The sequence below is a fragment of the Chroicocephalus ridibundus genome, chromosome 8 (assembly GCF_963924245.1).
Source record: "Chroicocephalus ridibundus chromosome 8, bChrRid1.1, whole genome shotgun sequence".
NCBI classification, from domain to species: Eukaryota; Metazoa; Chordata; class Aves; order Charadriiformes; family Laridae; genus Chroicocephalus; species Chroicocephalus ridibundus.
Window position 1 is genome coordinate 49,978,842 of NC_086291.1, and position 13,900 is coordinate 49,992,741.

The following is a 13,900-nucleotide window of genomic DNA, read 5'->3' on the forward strand; positions in this document are numbered from 1 at the left end:
GGGAGTGAATACCCACAAAGGGCTGCTGGAGAAACAAGAGCAGCGGGAAGCACAAACACCTCCCTGGCAGCTCTGCCTCGGCCGCACGCGTGGGACTTGCTTGAGGTGGGAGCCATTGCAGGATGCCCGGGGAGGCTGGTCACCAAGGCTCTTAGTTGTAGGAGCACAAATAATGGCGCGTTTAACTGAGGAAATTATCAAAGCACATCGCACGTGTACGTGCGTATGCGTATCTGTGTACAGAGGGTCGCTCATTAAGAGCTACCACCAGGAATCACACTGGCAGGAAGCCCATATGGAGCACAGCGGCCCAGCGAGCCCACCAGGGCTTGTGCCAAAAGGCACGGTCTCTCCAAAACCCGGCGACATCCCCCTCAATCGCACAATCGCAGGGGAGTGACCCTGCAGACGTCCCGTGAGAGCCGTCCGCAGGAGACGGGGGGTTGCCCTGCTGGATAACACAGCCCGAGCACTCCCGGCTGCATCCCTACGCTCACATCGGGGGACAGCCAGGAGAAGCATCGCCAGCGAGGTCTCCCCAAGCGGCTTTTCCTTTCCTCATTTACAGCTTTTGCAAGCATTTGCGTCCTGCCTGGCTTGGAGCCCATCAATAAAGACTTGCATTCCTGCTGATGCCATATCCTGCTGTTCAGTCGGTGCGGTTCAGGTGAACAGGTACCAACCAGTAAGATGTGCCTCAGCCAGAGGTGGGGCACAGCAGGACCACGGCAGCCGGAGACACTCCAGCACGTAAAGATAGTGAGAAGCAAACAAGTGCTCCAGGATAATTTCTGCTGTCTCTCCAGAAAATGGTGCTCTTGGTCTGGGAGACCTCCCCGCAGGGCAGTTGGACGTGTACTGGGGCAGGAGAACAGGAGGAACCACCACAATGGGACGACTGCAGATTTATGGACGGGGAACAAACAGAGCCGCAAAGAAGGGAAGAGGAATACCTGCAACATTGCATGGGTGATGGGATGCACACCTGAGTCCCGGCCTCTGGGGACACCCGAGCCCTGTGCTCTTCCTGTCATCCCCCTGATTTATTTACAGCTCCACATTGAACGCAGCACATCGGCCGCGGAGCGGAGGTCACCTCCTCCCACACCTGCTGAACCATGGGGCGATGGAGAGTTCAACAAGCCACCTTGCTGGCCCAAAGTAAATGCCACCAGCCACCTCGAGATGGTCAAAGCAGCAGGAAAACCAAGGAGAAACCCTTTGTTTGGAGTCACTGTGCCCTGCCAGGCTCCCGTGGGAGCTCAGTGACCAGCATGACCCCCCCTCCCCACACCCCCTCCTGCCCTCCCCGCTCACATTAAAACACATTTAGCAGCCAATCAGGGACCTGTGACTTCCCTTAATAAAGACATTTTTCATCTCCCCGATCTCAATGAGAGTGAGTTTAAAGTGGTGTGAAATTGCAAACGGTCACGGTGGGCTAGTGGTGGAGGCTTCCCCAGGTATCCCGGCAAATGGAGTTCCAGCTGCCCAAAGCATATAAATCTTGAGCAACTCCAAGTCACTTTGAGTAATAGTTCATTTTCTGATTTAATTTTGACTGTGACCGGAGCTTCTAAAAGGCATTTTCAGCTATGGACTCGTCCCACGGGGAGGCGGGGGAGTCAATCCCAAGAACTAAATGTAGAATATAGAAGACTCCTCCCTGGCTTGTGGCTGAATCCCTGGGGCAGGACCATCTCGGCGAGGTTTCACTTTGCGCTGAGCTCCCCGGGGCCTTCCAGGCAGAGCTGGAGAGGACGACGGGGGGATCGTCTTCACCATGACCCGAGCGCCGTGCTTTGACATGGGGCAGGGCACACATGTCCTCCAGACTCAGCACGGGTCCCCCAGGCAGGGAATGGCATCATTCCCCTCCCAGTGCGTCCCGGTATCAGAGAAGAGGTGTAGGGGCTCAGAAACACGGCACAAGCTACTTCAGAGACCTGACAAGAAACACAAACGCTGCTTTTCTCCGTGGACGACGCTGTGCCCATGATTTGGAAAGGCTCTTACGGCTGCAGACGGTGCCCTGCGGGGTGTCCCCTGCACCCCACGGCTGCTTCCCCGTGGGCTGGCACAGCCCCGCTCCCCGTGCGCGGGGCAGGGTGTCACCTCGGGGCTCAGTCCCGCTTGCACCGTGTGGCGGTGTGCTCTCCCTCTTTCCCCCTCCCTGGGAATTCCCATGGGAATATGACTATAGGTTAATTATCTTACTCTATAAACAGCGGACAGCCCAAGAGCCCTTTGGGCTCTCCTGCACGGCAGCGGCTGCACTCCAGGATCTCCCCTTGCATGGGGACGCTCGCTTAAGGTTCTGCTCCTCGAGGCTGAGAGATTCCTTGCCGCAGCAGATTCTCGGTAAGTGACTAATAGCGTGCTAAACTCTGCAATCTTCGCTAAGTGATATAAAGGATTGTCTGCGCACATTACAATCCTTTAGACATAAACCATTGACCAAGTCCGGGACTAGGATTGGATCCAGCGGTACCCAGACTCCTCTCTGAGAAGGAGTTTAGAAAGCCAGGGGGTCCTCTCTGAACCCCGTGACTCAACGGGAGGGTCTCCCTGACAGCTTCTCTGACCCTGGCCTCTATGCGGTAAATAATCAAGTGTTCCTTGCCGTCGAATCTTGTAAAATACTGTCGCATTCACCACTAACGTTGTTAAATCACTGCTTCATATTAATAAATATTTCACTACTTCTCTCTTATGAGTGAAGTTAATCACTCTGCCCGCGACACACCGGCCGCCCCAGCCAGCAGGAATAGGGGAGCCCCGGGGCCACGCTGCTGATGGAAACCCCAGAGCGGCGCAGCCCCACGCAGCCGTGGGCACCGAGAGCCGAGGGCTGCGGCCCCACCAGCGCCTGCTGGAGAGGGGGGATTCGCACTCCCCACAGCTCAGGGCAAACAAATAAACACACAGCAGGACCTGAAAAGAGCTTGTCGGTAATGAACCTGGCTACTGTGTCCCAACCTGCCCTCATCGTGCCTAACTTATGGCCCGCTCTGCTCCATTTCCCCGCCAGGGCAGCTGCCGGTCACTGCAGCACGGTGCCACCACGCTTCCTCCGGGCTTCCCGCACCCCCTGAGCCAGGACAGGGGGACGGGTGCGGTGGCCGCAGTGTGGGACTGGCATGGGTGGCGTTTGGTGGCGCCGGGTGACCCCGCCACCCCGCACCCGCCACACCTTTTCTGCCCTTTCATTACAGCCACACTTAGGTAGGTTTCTGCATGCCAGCGCACAAGAAAGCAAACCCTTCCTAGCGTGCAAAAAGTGCGTGCGCCATCCCCAGGGCTGCTGGCAGGGTCTCTCCCCATTTCCCCCACGGGATCAGCCATCCCAGCTGATGCGCAGTTTTACCAGTACAGCAGCCCCTGCACTGGGGGTTTGCTGGCCGTGCCAAGACGGAGGTGATGATCCTCCTCAGCACCTCATGACCGAGCTGGGCTGGGGAGCCCGGGGAGCCCGAGCCCGATGGCGCAGCCTGAACAACGGCTGCAGGGAGCCGCAGACAGACAGCGCTTCTGGAAAGCCGTAACAGCGACCTGGCAGGGATTGCACGCGTCGGGCTGGGTGCCAGCTGCAACCATTGGCATAATTAAATCAAGGTCCCGCGGAGCCAAACAGCCGCAGCTGCCCCGTTGTGTGTCCGCGCCGCTCTCCGCCTTCGTATGAAACTGTGCAGCAAAACATGCCCTCGCTGCCGCCTGGGCTCTGAGCCAGCCCGCGCGGGACAGCCGGCCGGGGACGCAGGGAATGGGGGCTCTGCCTCCCCCAGGGTCCACCACAGCATGGCGAAAGGTTTGGGTTTCACCCCAAGGCGCAGAAAGAGCACTCTGGAAACGTCAGAAACTTTAACGGGATCAAGTACCTGCTTCCCTCGGCAGGCAAGGATGCAAGGGGATCACCTGGAGCAGCTTCTGCTCACCTTAATGACACCGGGTTTGATCCTGCACCCTGTCCTCGGTCCCCTGAGGCACACAAGTCATGCCCTTCCACTCAGACAGTAAAACCACGCAGAAATGGGGTCCCCCAACCTGCCCTGAGCCCCAGGCTGGCTGCTTGCAGGACCACCGGTCAATGGAGCTGCAATTCAGCCCTTGCCCCTTGCAAGACGGGCTCCCAGATGCCCTCAGAGGGATGAGTGAGGCCCCAGAGAAGCCAGGACTACCCTCCCCCGGTTCCCGCCATTCCCACGGAATGAATAACTTGATGGGAAAATTGCAACTCGAGATCTCGAAGCATCACTGCGGGGAACAGGACAATACCCCATCAACGACATGATTGTTTGTGTGACCGCCAGGGTTAAGTTACGTGAAAAAGCAAAGAAACAAACCCTTGCAATCAAACTCGTGACAAGAAGGAAAAAAAACGGTCGGAGTAAAATCAATGTACATGCAATCAAGCAGCAACCATTGGAAAAAAAAAAGCAGCTGCCTTACTGTTCAAAGTCTTCTTGCACCAGAGGGTGGAAGGCCTCTTCTTGGCACTTAAAGGACGATGACTCTTCTTTGACCTTTATGGAAACAAAAGACAGAAGAGGTTTCAGCTCCGCTGTGATGACGGGAGCAGAGCTCTAAGAGAGAGAGGCAGAGAAGGCGGCACAGGTTCCTCTGGCCCCGTGGAAGCCTGGCAGAGCCCGGTGATGATGAGCTGGGGGACCACGGACTTCCCAGGTCCCAGTGCCGGCTGTGACACGGGGAGGGACACAGGTTGCGGGCTGCCGGGGGAGGCTGAAGCCTTGACACAGAGCAAACGCACCTGGCAAGCTGGGGAGGCCGCTGCTTTTGTCAAAAATCTGGTTTTCTCTGAATATTTTCATGCCGCAGCAAAGCTGCAAACTCTTGGTCCTGTCCTCGCACCGTGCAGACTGACAACAGCTTATCAGGATATCGCCTGTGACGGGTTAAAGCCACTTTGTGAACCCAAGCCCCACAAGCGTCATAAGCCAACGGTGGAGGGACCACACTCTGCACGGCTTAGACCCTGTACTTGGAGCTTGTAAAGGAAAATAAAAATGAGTTACAGGAACAACTTCATTGACACTGAAAACAGGCTGAGAGAGTTGGGGGGGTTCAGCCTGGAGAAGGAAAGGCTCCGGGGAGACCTTAGAGCTCCTTCCAGTATCTAAAGGGGCTACAGGAGAGATGGGGAGGGACTCGTTATCAGGGAGTGGAGCGATAGGACGGGGGGGCAACAGTTTTAAACTGAGAGAGGGGAGATTTAGATTAGATATCGGGAAGAAATTCTTGACTGTGAGGGTGGTGAGACACTGGAACAGGTTGCCCAGAGAAGCTGTGGCTGCCCCATCCCTGGAGGTGTTCAAGGCCAGGCTGGACGGGGCTTGGAGCCACCTGGTCTAGTGGGAGGTGTCCCTGCCCAGGGCGGGGGGTGGCACTGGATGGTCTTTAAGGTCCCTTCCAACCCAAACCATTCTATGATTCTATAATTCTATGATAAACTTTTTAAGAAGTTCAGTGAGAGCAGACGAGTCTCTGTGATTTATTTTAAGTGTAATTCACTCTCTCAGTGCTAAAAGCGAGGCCAGGTGGTGCTGAGATGCTGGTGGGAGCCAGCCTGGGCGGCGTGATCCCAACTGCCCCCATGCGCGGGATGGTGCGGGCATCCCCGGGGCAGGACTCATCCCCTCCAGCCCATTCATCATCTCTCTGCTCGTCCTGCCACCACCAAGGGTTTGTTGGTCCCCGGGAGCTGACGCTGCAGCCTGGCAGCCGGCTCTGGGCAGCATCTCAGGGACCGGCCGCAGCCAGGAGAGCCCTGGCAGCGCCCGTCCCTTCCCGGGACCAACCGCCCTGCTACTGTGGCTGGAGACAGCCCCACTTTCCTCTCCCCCGCTGCCTCGCAGCTCCCTGGCACACAAAGTGCAGCGTATGGAGTTGTATTTTTCCCCTGAACGCTCTGGAAGAGAAGGAACGAGACTGAGTCCAAGCTACAGATTTTGCTGCCCGCTCTCCAAGCCAGCCACCTCCATCCAAGAACAAACACAGCAACAGAACAGGCCCGCAACTGTAATATATACAGCCTAATTAATCACATTACTCATGAAAATATATTGGTATAATTAATAACACAAGGCATCTATATTGGCCTCTGTGGCGCAGCAAATTATGAGGCAGTAATACTTGGACGTGTTGACCTGGATTTCATACATAATCCATCAAGTCATTCCCGCCAGATCGGGTCTCCAGAGACACGAACAATACAAAAATGATAATTAAACAAAAGCAAGATGGACAGCAATAGTGTCACATTAATCACTCCCAATATTGTGGGGAAGGGATGGGACACCCTGATTTTGTCCCGTGCACCCTTACACTTCCCTCTGTGCAGGTTTTGGTATTTTAATAGGCCCAGAAGGGGATCTACTGCTGTTCGTTATATGTAAGAACAGATTACAGGTTGGTGAGAGAAAGCATATTGTGGTGTCGTTATCCAGGAGCAGCAGGGAGGAGAGGCTGAAGCTTCCCACAGGGATTCAGGCAACGGGAACATGTAGGGACAGGGCGGTCACCCTAATGCAACAGGGAGAGCGGCTCAGAGGGAGAAGGGAATGGGATGCTCTGGGTTAAAGGAGGAAGGAGGCAGACAGACGTGTGTCCTCAGGGACTGTGGCAGAGCCTGGGGTATTCCCGAAGTCACCAGGGGGGAGCCAGGAGAGGGGCAGGAGGGGCCGGGCTGGGCAGCAGGAGCAATGCGAGGCTGAGGGAGGCACCTGGGCGAGGGCTGGAGGGCGACTTGCACCTGATGGGGAGGTGATGGGGACAGTCCAGGGCAGAGACACACAGTGAAGCCCAGCAGCGGCGGGCAGAGGAGCTTTCCTGCTGACCCTCCCCTGGCAAAGGGGACGCAGGGTGTCCTGCTGACCCCGCCAAGGGCAGGAGGCTGCTCCCAGCACACAGCTCACCCCGCGCATCTCATTCCCCACGCCAAACACGTTTACACGACCGGACTCCACCACCGAAGCTGCAAGTGCCACCTGAAGTGCTCCATACTGACACAGATATTCCCTATTAATGTAATTCCCCATTAGTGTAATTCCCCCTGTCCTGCTGCACATGGGCGATCCTGGTTGAGGAGATCCCAGCCTTGGTGATGCCACCTGCCAGCCGGAGCTGACTCCTGCCCTGTGCCCACGTGTAGACCCACAAGGGTGAACGTCGAAATAAAGCCACCTTGATGCCACCTGCCAACCAAAGCTGACTCCTGCCCCGTGCCCACAGGGGGACCACGAAGGGTGATCACCGACATAAAGCCACCCCAGGTAGCGGGAGAGGCGCGGGGCTGAGCAAAGTCCTGCTGCGCTGGCTGGGAACAGCAGTTAGTAATTACAGAAGAGCGATGCACGGAGGGATGCGAGTCCCTGCCGAGCCACGGGGGTGGTTTGTCGGGCCAATCTGTCTGACTGCCTCAGAGTGACTGTCACTGGTGGCTTCGGTTCCACAGCAGCACGGCAGCCGGGATATACAAGCCTTTCGTACGGGAAAAGTGCTGCTGGGAATCCTCGCGCCCTGACATAACAATGATATTTTGAAAGTCGCATGTGTTAACAATAACAACAGCAGCCTTGAACGGTTAGATTCAACTTTTTACAAGTATCTCAGTAGCTAATTTGTGCTCCCCAGACCCAGTAAACCAAGCAGCATGGCCTGCTGGAGGACTGGAGCATGGGAAAGCTCGACAGCTTCCCAGGGCCACAAAAGGAGGTTGTCTCAAGGGTGGTTCAAGTGGAGCCTGAATTCAGACCCCCATCATAGAATCATAGAATTGTTGAGGTTGGAAGGGACCTTTAAGATCATCGAGTCCAACCTTTAGCCTACCCTGACAAGAGCCACTTCTAAACCATGTCCCTCAGTGCCCCATCTACCCTTTTTTTAAACACCTCCAGAGATGGTGAATCCACCACCTCCCTGGGCAGCCTATTCCAATGTTTAATAACCCTTTCAGTGAAAAAATGTCTCCTAATATCCAATCTAAACCTCCCCTGACGTAACTTGAACCCGTTTCCCCTTGTCCTATCACTTGTCACCAGGGAGAAGAGGTCAGCCCCCATCTCTCTACAACCTCCCTTCAGGTAGTTGTAGAGGGTGATAAGGTCTCCCCTCAGCCTCCTCTTTTCCAGGCTAAACAACCCCAGCTCCCTCAGTCGTTCTTCATAAGGTTTGTCCTCCAGGCCCCTCACCAGCTTTGTAGCCCTTCTCTGGACACGCTCCAACACCTCAATGTCCCTCTTGTAGCGAGGGGCCCAAAACTGAACGCAGTACTCTAGGTGGGGGATCATCATCTTGGTCTTTCACACGTGTCTTCCCTGGCCTCACACCAGCCTTGCAAGGCTTTTGCTGTGCCAGGAAATCACCTGGGGGGTGGGGGAGAGCTTGCACCCCAAAGCTGCATGGCAGACACGGTGCTGCCCTGAGCTCGCGGGCCACTGTCCCTGCTCAGGGACCACAGGGCTCTGCCCGCTCGTCGCCCGCTCCCGCACGGCACAGCACTGCGGTCGTGCTTTATCCGCATTTCAGCCATCCCGCGCCTGGTACCGTAGCCTGCCGCAACAGGCTGCCAGCACCGAGTGCCTCTTCTTTCGAGACGTCCTCAGACATATTTCACTGACTTTATATTTCATTACTGTTATCAGTTCTTGAAAGACAAATGCATGTTTCAGAGGGAACCCTTTGATGAGCGGTACTGGATAAGGTATGAAGGATGTAGCTGGCTATTAAGTGAATCTGGATTTAGCATCCCATTAGTGAGATTATATTTGGCAGTGCTAAGTAAAAGGTTTGTAGAAAAAAATACAGAAATATTTCTGATAAAAAAAAAAAAGGGAATCCGCTGGTCAAAACAAAGCAAAAAATAATCAGTTTGCTTAATTCAAGTATGTCAGCAAGGAGGTCTGCCTTTGCAGCACGGAGAGTCAGTGCGCAGTCCCCCAAGGCTATACCTGGGCTTGGGAGGGCTCCCATCAAAGCTTCACCTACTAAATTAGTTTAATCATGTCTGTCATTAGTCATCTTTGTTCGAGCCCTCATTTGGAGGCCATTTAAAGGGGATTAGAGAAAATCTCCCCTCTTTATTCCTGTACAATAGTGATTAACTCTCAGGACTCGCAAGGCATTTTCATATTGATGGGAAGAAGCAAAATGAACTCATAACCACAAAAGCCGGCGCCCTCCGCCGCAAACCAGGACTCAAAGCCAGCATTAGAGGAGGAATGATTGGGATGACACCTGGAGTGCTAATTTATCCACAGGGGAGCTGCCAGTACAGGGCCGGAGATCAGAGGGCTGGGAGAGAAGTGCCAGTGCAGCCCAGCACCACAGTACCCGATGTCGGGCAGGATCCCGCACTCCGGCAGGGCATCCACGCCAGGCAGTCGGTTTCCCGGCGCTGGTGCCCGCCTGGCCCCCACACACCCGGCCCCGACTCGTGCTGGGGGGAGCGTTTGGGCAATGGCTGTCTGTCCCCCCAAAGGGCCGCCGTGGTGTCACCCGCTTCTATGAAGTGCCCGCTCGGCCCTTTGCTGCCCGTTTGAGCACCTGTGCTTGTGCTGGGCTGTGTGTGTGGATGAAAGTTGTTCTCGCTGGACAGCAAAAAAAGACAATAGTACATTTAAAAAAAAACCCAAATAAACAGAAAGATATGCAGAAACATAACTCGGGGTTAATCTGACTGCAGCTACTCCAAAAATCCATCAAGCTCCTTGAATTACACAGAGGGAAGCCTTTCGCTGGAGATGCAGTTTGCGTTTTCCCAACAAGTGGGAATTCCTGCAGAGGAATCCTTTCCCTGAGGAGGGACTCGGCTCCCCACAGGCCCCCGCAGGCACGCAGGGCACTGAGCAAATATTTTCTAATACAAACCAAGTCAAAGCAACACTTAACGAAATGTTCAGGAGCAGACCAGGTACTTGGAAAGCCAGCAGGCCAGCAGGACACGGACACCACGAGCCAGGGCAAGAGGCGTTTTATTCAAGCTGGTTTCTTTTCTCACCCTTTGGTTCTGCCCTGGCAGTGTGTGGCTGAGCTGTGCCCGCAGGCAGTTGCCCGCTGCAGTGCCGTGCCCTGCTCACCAGCCCCCATCCCTGCCTGCATCAACCTCTCCTGCCTTGCAAAGCCATAATCAGCCAATCTGAGCCACCAGAGCCCAGCCAGCATCCCTGCCGCCCCGGGGCCGGCTCTCCTACCTCCTCCCTTTCACCAAAGAAACACTGCTGACACAACCAGCCTTTCAATGTTATTTACAGAACCGCTGTCATAAAGCCTGTTTGCCCCTTTGCCCCTCGCCACGGTGCTCTTGGGAGCCCCCCGGCCCAGCTGAGCTTGTGCCGGCATCTCCGGCACGGCAGATCCCTGGCTGCTGCACGGCAATCCCTTCCTCCGGTGGGGAGGAATGTGGCAGCGCTGCAAACAGCCCGGCGCACAGAAGGGACCCTTGTTTAGAAAGCTCATTAATCTTTAACGGAGCGTTTGGGCTAATTTGAAAGGTTACTCACCCGTCAGTGCGAAGGGATCCCGACGGGAACGCTCCTCCAGCGAGCACCGCAGCCTTCGTGGGGAGGAGAGACGGGCAAATGAAACCCTTTTACAAGAGCACAGCGGCACTTGCATCCTTTGCCCTAAAACGCGGAGTGGCCGGCGGCGTGCCCGGCACACCGGGCAGGGGAGCATCCTGCTGCCCCGCAGCCAGACCCCGCCGGACTGAGAGAAAAAACACACACACACCCCCCGGCTTTCGTTACCTCCTCCCGGGGTGGGAATACCGACCTTGCCTTGGCTCCGCTCCAGCCGCAAGCGAGCACGGGGCCATCGGCGCAGCGCAGAACGAGGGGCGCATGGCGGGGGGCACGGGGGCTCAGCGGTGCCGCCGCGGGCTCTTCCCCGCCAAGAGGCAGGCGGCAGCGGCGGTGGGGCTCCCCGGCAGCACCGCGGCTCCCCGGGCTGCCGGCAGCAGCTCTGCCGGCTCACTGCCAGCGTTAGCCTTTGCCATTGCGCAGCCCCGCTGCCCCGGCACGCCGCAGCGGCCGCTCACAAAACCTATCTTAAATAAAAGCGACCGCCGGTGCCTGCATTTGAGCCGCTTTTCTGACTTCAGCGACCGGCTCCGGTTTTGGATTTAGCATCTGCTGATACAAGTCCTCGGTGCATTCTGTGTTAAATAACTAAGGTTAATTTGATTTGATGCACCACTTCATTATCATAAACAGCTCACAGTATGTCAGTCCTCTGTAATTACAGTTTCCTACAGCCGGCATCTTGTTCATTTTCCGTCATTGATGGCGCTTCCCTATGATCACCTCACAGCTAAGCACTTCTGCGTGAACTTCCCCGAACAGTAATTAGGTGTCATTTATTCTGTAGCTGACGGTTATACTAATTTACAAAAATAGGGGCAAGGATATTAAATTTACTTTTCATTACAGCCACATTTGCCTCTGATGATTGGGATGAGGCTGCGCGGGCAGGAGGGCAGGAGAAGAGATGTTCAGAAGGAAAGATGCTTCTGGCGAGGGGATGCCACAGCCGGGAGATCCTGGGCTCCGCCGCTGGCACGGAGGCATACCACAGCCCTGGGGAGCCCCGGCGCAGGCACGTCCAGCTCACAGTCCCTGCAGAGAAGCAGAGGGCAGAGCACAGTGCCAATCTCCGCACCACGGCTGGTGGGCTCCCAGGCAGGAATTCTGCCAACTCGGCACAGCGGCGCTGCTCGTGCCCACGGCTGCCGGGGAGGGAGGTGCTTCACCACCACTGATGGCAGGAGAGCGGGTGCAGAGCACTGCCAGCAGCTGGAAAAATAAATATGCGAAGCCACAGTAGTAAACACCCTTTTCCCTCTTGGCCCTTTTGGCCACCGGCCACTTTTCCAAGCCGGGTACTGCCGGACTGCCAGCACCCGCACCCTGCCTGCCAGCCCATGCTCACGGGGGGCTTCCATTTCCCCCAGACACTGCGAGCCTGTGAACGATCCTGCCAGCCCGCTCTTCCTCACCGGTGTCCCCACAGACCCCCGGCCGTGGGCGCTTCCTCTCCCAGTTAATCAGATATTGGCCCTGGCCAGGGCACCTTGCAAGGAGCATCACCCGCAGAGGCAGCGCCGGGCAGGTAAAACGCCTCTTTCCATTGAAGCCCCATCCCTGCAGAGAGGCTGCTGCTGCGGTACCCGCTGTGCCCACCACAGAAACCAGGGACCACCAGCCTCCCGTGCTCATGGCTGCCCAGAGACCATGCTCCAGGGCACCCCAGAACTCCTCCAGCCGCTTCCCTGGCCATGGCAGCCGCAATCGTCACAAGCCTTCGTCCCAGCGAGTCTTCCCAGCTGGCTCCTCTCCACACAGACCGGCATCCCAGGAGAGTACGGAGCCATTCAGGGGCACAGGAGCCTCCCGAGGGCTGGGGTCTGCTGGGGAACACCAGTAGCTCCTGCACCCCTAAAGCAGCACCTCCAGTGCTAACGACTGCAGCTTTAATTGCACGAAATGACTCGGCCCTGCCACATGGAACCGGTGCGGAGCAGTGGGATGTTTGACCACAACGGTGTTTTACAGGCGGCACAGTTCGCTTTGGTTATTGGACCTGAGAAACAGCGATTTATGCCGGTGTGCGCAGCGGGGACGAATGGGCCACCCTGCCCGTCTCTGTTTGGGTGCCTGCAGCAGCGATCCCAGGCAGACAGAATAGCCAGGGGTGTTTTACATCGCATTGAAAAGTCATCCCCGACAAGGCACGTGAAGCGCCGTGGGGCTGTGGGTCAGGGCTGGCGCCGCCGAGAGCGGCCACAGCCGGGGGGGTCCCTACTCCACCTCAGCCGCATCTTCCCATCAGAGCAAAGGACCAGTCGGGAGTCAGCGATGAGGACGGACGCTCCAGCCTGTCACCACGAGCCCTGCGCTGCCGGACCAGCGAACAAACCTCCCCATGCAGCCAGGTGGTCGGTGATCTGCCCTCCAAAACGGGGGCATTTCCTCACTGTCTCAAACTTAATTACGTCCTCGTACTGGAGGTGCAATGCTGGAGATGTCTGCCGTTGATTTTATTTGACAAATGACGCCGGTGTTTGGTGTTTTCCTTATTTGCAGCTACAGAAACGCGACCACGTTGGCCCATCCCACAGACACAGCAAAGCGGTTGGTGGGACAAATCCCGCAGCACCACGCCGTGAAAACAACACGGGCCTGCCAGGATGCAGCGGAGGGATGTTAACGCCGAATTAACGATGCAAAAAAAAAAAACCACAAAAAACAAAGAAATACACTACGCCTATGGGTAGAGTTGCAGACGCCACGAACTGCCTGACCCCCGCGACAGCAAAGGTTAGAAATCCTAATACTAAAGCAGCCCTGCCCTGGCCGAGGTAAAGCTGCTCCCAGTGCCAGCACTGGGAAGTGGTACACAGCGTGCCACGGGAATACCCAGTATAGGAGAGGAATACCCAGTACACGAGAGGAATATCCAGTAAATGACAGGAATGCCCACTATGCCACAGGAATATCCACCACACAAGCAAAATACACAGTACGCAAGAGGGAAAACAATATAAAAGAGTACACAAGCAGCATACCCAGTACGCGAGAGGAACACCCTGGGAGAGCCCCGTCCCTGGGCTGGGCTCCGTCTGCTCCTGCTGCCTGGGACAGCCGGTGGCAGCGGCCGCAGACCCATCCCTGGTGGCCTGGCTGCAGCGGGTGGGTTCCCATGAAGCCACCCCCAGCCCGGCCGCCCACCATCGCACCCCTGTGCCGGGCACCGCCGCGGGATCTGTCCCTCCTCACCGAGCCGTGCTCCGCAGAGCGATGCTCCGCACGCAGGTCCCCGCTCACCAGAGAGCAAACAAAGCGCTCACCTGGCAAAAACCACTCTCCGTTACCAGTTCTATTTTTTT

At 56.4% G+C, this 13,900-nt stretch overlaps 1 protein-coding gene across 1 annotated transcript in view; it reads right to left on the reverse strand.

Moving 5' to 3' along the window:
* The window catches only part of TNRC6A (trinucleotide repeat containing adaptor 6A), an 86,142-nt gene extending 75,474 nt beyond the window's left edge, over window positions 1–10,668 (reverse strand). The window contains exons 1-2 of the mRNA XM_063345229.1: window positions 10,518–10,668; window positions 4,450–4,523 (exon numbers count right to left, since the gene is read on the reverse strand). The gene's annotated coding sequence lies outside the window, so the exon portion shown is untranslated. The remainder of the gene's footprint in view (window positions 1–4,449; window positions 4,524–10,517) is intronic.
* Window positions 10,669–13,900: the final 3,232 nt, after the last annotated feature.